The sequence below is a fragment of the Mustela nigripes genome, chromosome 7 (genome assembly GCF_022355385.1).
Source record: "Mustela nigripes isolate SB6536 chromosome 7, MUSNIG.SB6536, whole genome shotgun sequence".
NCBI lineage: Eukaryota > Metazoa > Chordata > Mammalia > Carnivora > Mustelidae > Mustela > Mustela nigripes.
The window spans coordinates 17,103,335-17,109,220 of NC_081563.1; the positions used below are offsets into that span (position 1 = coordinate 17,103,335).

The following is a 5,886-nucleotide window of genomic DNA, read 5'->3' on the forward strand; positions in this document are numbered from 1 at the left end:
TGACCAAACCTGATTCTTCTCCTCAGTGGTCTGCATGGCATGCTATATTCTCCCAAGGAATTACAGATACAACAAAACTGCAAAGTTCTTTCTGTTTTCTCTTCCTTGATCTGTGTCTGGACCCTACATACTTCATCCAAGGTAATATGACTAAAAGAGCCTGCCCTGTGTAACTCACAGATTGATTTGGAAACATATAATAATGGAGATGAAAGTCCTTGAACAGTTGGAGGGATTACAGACATGTACTATCATCTAAAATGTTCTATTCAGAAGTGGAGAGAAGCATAATATCAGGTGACAGATGCAGACATCAGTAGACATCATTAATGCTCCTCGATACAGAATTCTCTCCTTACTGGGCACACTAAAGGCTAAATCTCCTACTTCACTTGCACCTGGACAAAGCCAAGTGACTATATCTGGTCAAAGGTTGTGAACTGAAATGACATGTTTCACTCCCCCAGCTGAGGCAAGGAAAAACCCTGCAAGACATTCTAACTCTATATTCACTTAGCAGTAGGTATGGGAACCATGCATGGAGAGTGCAGAGCCACAAGATCTAACAGCCTAGATCACTGACTCAGTACATGCTTGGAAGCCCCTGAAGGTTAATGTGACCTCTGGCAAATTTTATACGAGTGAGAAATAGGTGATACTATGCTGGAATATGGGATATTTTACAGATATTTAATATATATATTAAATATATTAAATTAAATTATATATATATAATATATAAATAAATTTATATATTATATATATATATATATAGAGAGAGAGAGAGAGAGAGAGAGAGAGAACAACCATATGGCTATAAATTCAACAACTTAAATAAAATGGGAAACATTTTTAAAAAAACAAAAAATTACCAAAAGAACAGAAAATGTTGCCATTTCCAGAAATGATATCTAAATGGCAATAGCTCTCTAAAAATGATTAAATTTTAGTTAAAAACCCTCAAATAAAGAAACCTCCAAGTACAGGTGTCTTCACTGGTAAAGTCTATCAAACTTATAAGAAAATAATAATACCATTCCTACACTAAGACCCTTTCTAAACAGAAAATAGAAGAATATTTTGTAATTCTTTTTCATGTTATTTTGCTCTTTCTCACTGCTAGCTCATTTGTTTTCAATTTTTTCTTGTTCTTTCTTTTTCTTTTTAATTCCAGTATAGTTTGCACACAGTATTGTATTAGTTTCAGGTTTACAATATTGCTCGGTGCTCGTGATGACCCGTGTCCTCTTAATCTCCATCACCTATCTCGCCCATCCCCACCCTGACCTCCCCTCTGGTAACCACCTGCTTATTCTATATGGTTAAAAGTCTGAGCTGTTTCTTTTTCTTTCTTTCTTTTTCTTTTTTTCTTTTTCTTTTGCTCATTTATTTATTAAATTCTACAGATGAATGAAATCATATGGTATTTGCCTTTTTCTGGTTGGCTTCTTTCCCCTAGCATTACACTCTTTAGCTCCATCCATGTTGTTGCAAAGGAAATGATTCCTTTTTTAGATTGATCGATGTACAGGATAGATAGATGATAGATAGATAGATGATAGAGATAGATAGGTAGGTAGATAGATAGACAGTTAAACCACTTCTTCTTTATCCATTCATCTATTGATGGAAACCTGAGATGCTTCCACAGTTTGGTTGTTATAAATAATGCTGCAATAACCACAGGGGTTACAGGTATCCTTTCAAATTAGTTTCATATTCTTTCGGTAAACACCTAGTAGTGGAAATATTGGATCATATAGTATTTCTATTTTTAATTTTTTGAGGAACCTCCATACTTTCTTCCACAGGAACTGTCCCAGTTTGCATTTCCACCAACTATGCATAAGAGTTCCTTCTTCTCTATATCCTCACCAACACTGTTTCTTGAGTTTTTTATTTCGGCCATTCTGACAGGTGTGAGGAGGTATCTCATTGTGGTTTTGATTTGCATTTCCCTGATGATGAGTGATGTTGAGCATCTTTACATGTGTTCTGTTGGCCATCTAGATGTCTTCTTTGGAGAAATATCTGTTCATACCTTCTATTTTTAAATTGGATCATTTTGGTTTCTGGTATTGAGTCATATAAATTACAGATTTGGGGTACTAATCCTTTATTCAGATATGTCACTGCACATATCTTCTCTCATTCAGTAGGCTGTCTTTTAATTTTGTTGACTGTTTCCTTGTCATGCAGAAGCTTTTTATATTGATGTAGTTTAGTCCCAATAGTTTATTTTTTGCCTTTGTTTCTCTTGCCTCAGAAGACATATCTAGAGAGATATTACTACAACTGATGTCACAGAAATCACTGCTTGTCTTCTCTTTTAGGATTATCATGGTTTCCAGTCTCACATTTAGGTCCTTAATCCATATGTAGTTTATTTTTGCATGTGGCCTAAGAAAGTGGTTCACTTTCATTCTTCTGCGTGTGGGAGTTAAGGTTTCCCAACCTTGTAAGAGACTTTTTCTCATTGGATATTTTCTCCTCTTTTGTTAAGAATTAACTGACCCTATAATTGTGGGTTTATTTCTGGGCTTTCTTGTCTGACCTATTGATCTATGTGTCTATTTCTGTGCCAGTACCATACTGTTTTGATCACTACAGCTTTGTAATATAACTTGAAGTCTGAAATTGTAGGATCTCCAGTTTTGTTTTTCTTTTTCAAGAATGCTTTGGCTACTTGAGGTCTTTTGTGGTTCCATACAAATTTAGGATTGTTTTTTCTAGTTCTGTAAAAATAATACTGTTGATATTTCAATAGGGGTTACATTAAATCTGTAAATTGCTTTGCATAGGATAGACATTTTAAACAATATTTGTTCTTCCAATATTAACGTGGAATGTCTTTCCATTTATGTGTGTCATTGTCATTTTCTTTCATCAGTTCATCAGAGTTTTCAGAGTACAGGTCTTTTACCCCTTTGGTTAAGTTTATTCCTAGGTATTTTATTATCTTTTGTGCAATTGTAAATGGAATTATTTTATTAATTTCTCTTTCTGCTGATTCATTATAGTGTCTAGAAATGCAACATATTTCTGTATATTGTTTTTATAACCTGCAAACTTACTGAATTCATTTGTCAGTCCCAGTAGTTTTTTGGTGGAGTCTCATGGCGGGGGGGTGTTAAGATTTATTTATTATTTATTTGAGAGAAAGACAGAGAGTGGGTAGAGGAGAGACAGAGGGGGAGAGAGAGAGAGAGAGAGAATCTCAAGCAGACTTCCCACTGAGCACAGAGACTGCTGCAAGTCTCCATCTCACAGCCCTGAAATCATGACCAGGGCCAAAATCGAATTGGATACTTAAATGACTGAGCCACCAGGGGGCTCCTCTTGGGTTTTCTATATATAGTGTCATGTCATCTGCAAACAGTGAAAGTTTTACTTCTTCCTTACCATATTTTGCAAATTTTATGAGATTGGTATTAAGCTGATACTGAAACTAGATGAAAATAGTATAAGAAAACTGAAGACCTTCATGAATATAGAATATGGAAGCCAAATTCCCTAGTAAAATGTTAGGATATCAACTATGGAAATTTATAAAAAAGAAGACTATATCATGACAAAGTCAGCTTATTCAAGCATTAGAAGATGTAAATAAAATCTCAAAACCAATCAATATAGTTTACCATATCATAAAAAAAATAGTGGAGAAAAAAAACTACAAGATCCCATCAACAGATGTAGCAAAATAATTTGACAAAACTTACTATGTGTTCTCTTCTTCTAGCTTGGTAAAGAGTATCTGTGAAAAACCTATAGCTAACGTACTATTTAATGGCAAAAGCCAAACTATTTCCCATTAGGGACAAAAACAAGGCAAGGATGTTTCCTCTCACTATAACTATCCAGCATTGTATCTAATGGTCTGAGCTAATTCAATAAGGATAGAAAAGGAAAAAAAGGCATACAGATTGAAAGAGAAAGAATAAAAATGTTTTATTCAAAGATGACATAATTTTATGTGAAGAAAATTCGAATATATCTAGAGAAAAACTTTTAGAACTAATAATGCATTGAAGAGCATTTCAGGAAATAAGATACAAAAATCAATTGTATACTAAGAACAAAATTAAAAATTGAATTTTAAAAATACCATTTAGAGTAGCATCCAAAATTAAATACTTAGGAATAACTCTAAGAAAATACGTGCAAGATTTTTTTTCATTTAATACTGTAAAACTCTGTTGAGAAAAATTAAAGACCAAAATAAATGGATAGATATTATATGCTCATAGATTGAAAAGACTCAACTTGGTTTTGTTTATTTTAGTAACATCTATATATTTTTTTAAGATTCCATTTATTTATTTGACAGAGAAAGAGACATTGAGAGAGGAAACACAAGCAGGGGGAGTGGGAGAGAGAGAAGCAGGCTTCCCACTGAGCAGGGAGTGCAATGTGGGGCTCAATCCCAGGACCCCAGGATCATGACCTGAGCCAAAAGCAGATGTTAAGGACTGAGCCACCTAGGTACCCCTCAACTTGTTAATTTTCCCTAACTGATCTATAGATTCAGCTCATTCCCAATCAAATTCTCAGTGACTTGATTCCAAAATGTATGTAGAGATGCAAAAAATAAAGAATACCTAAAACAGTTTTGGGAAAAGTTTTCAATTAGCAATAATCGCGCCTCGGATAAACCTCATTGGCTACGATACTGCCACTGCGCAAAGCTCCTAAAACAGTTTTGAAAAGGAAAAAAAAAATGGAAGAATTATAGAACCTGATTTCCAGATCTATACAGTCCAAGTCAGACACAAGGATAAACAAATAAATGGGACAGTATTCTGAGTCTGAAAATAGACCTGTACACATATGATCAATTGACTTTCAGGGTCCACGGTAATTCAATGGGGGAAAGATAGTCTTTTCAACAAAAAGTGCTGGAGAACTGGGGATCTATATAAAATAAAGCCTGACCATTTACTCATACCATATATAAAAATTAACTTGAAATGATTACAGGATTAAATGTGAAAACTTAAAACTCCAAAGGTTTAGAAGAATGCACAGGAGAAATTTTTGTGATGCTCAGATGGGCAAAGATTTCTTAGATTGAAGAGAAATAACACAAGCCACAAAAGAAAATACCACTAAATTTTACCTCATGTGATCATAAGGATGAGCTACAAAAAAATAGGAAGGAAGTAGCTGGAATGATAGAAAATTTTTATTCTTATTGTGCTTATGGTTACACTGGTGTGCATATTTACCCAAACTCATAGAATTGGACACTTATAATAGTTAAATCTTAATTATGTAAATTATATCTCAATAATATTTATTTAAGTTTTAGAAAGGTGATCAGTGCAGTATACAAGAGTTTTGTCAATATGAAAACAAACAGGACCCGAAATGTATTTTGAATCCGTATTTCATGGTAGAAATGCAGGACAAAAGGGCTCTAATCATGTTCAGATGCCTGTATCCAACTCTGAGTAATGTGACTGTAGAAGGCAGTTAGCACACATGCCCTAGCTGTCCCTTTAAAAGGATTATCTGAAATAGCAATATCACAGCTCCTTGACTTGCCAGCCTTGTGATTTTGGCAAGTTACTTAGCCTTTTCCAGACTTGCTTTTCTCATCTGTTAAATGAAGACCAGAAAGTATAACTGACAAATTCTTTGCAAATATTAATGGAATGCCATATGGAAAATGCTAAGCAATGCTTGAAATATAATATACCTGCAGTAAATAGTAGTTAGAAGGAAAAAAAGGTAGCTCTTGTTATGTGACTTGTGTTTTATAACAACATGTGTTCCCTAGAATTCCTGGGGTTTCAACAAAGTCTTTAAAAGCATCATAACTTCTGCTGTTAGAATATATTCAAATCCTTAAAGAATAATACACAAATGTTTTATATATTGTATTAT

The 5,886-nt window shown here is 34.0% G+C and overlaps 1 non-coding gene across 1 annotated transcript; it reads right to left on the reverse strand.

Annotated features, from left to right (window-relative positions):
- Nucleotides 1–4,540: 4,540 nt before the first annotated feature.
- Nucleotides 4,541–4,687, reverse strand: LOC132022958 (U4 spliceosomal RNA). Its single transcript, XR_009405833.1, has one exon. It is a non-coding gene; the product is annotated as a U4 spliceosomal RNA (small nuclear RNA).
- Between the last annotated feature and the right edge of the window lie 1,199 nt (nucleotides 4,688–5,886).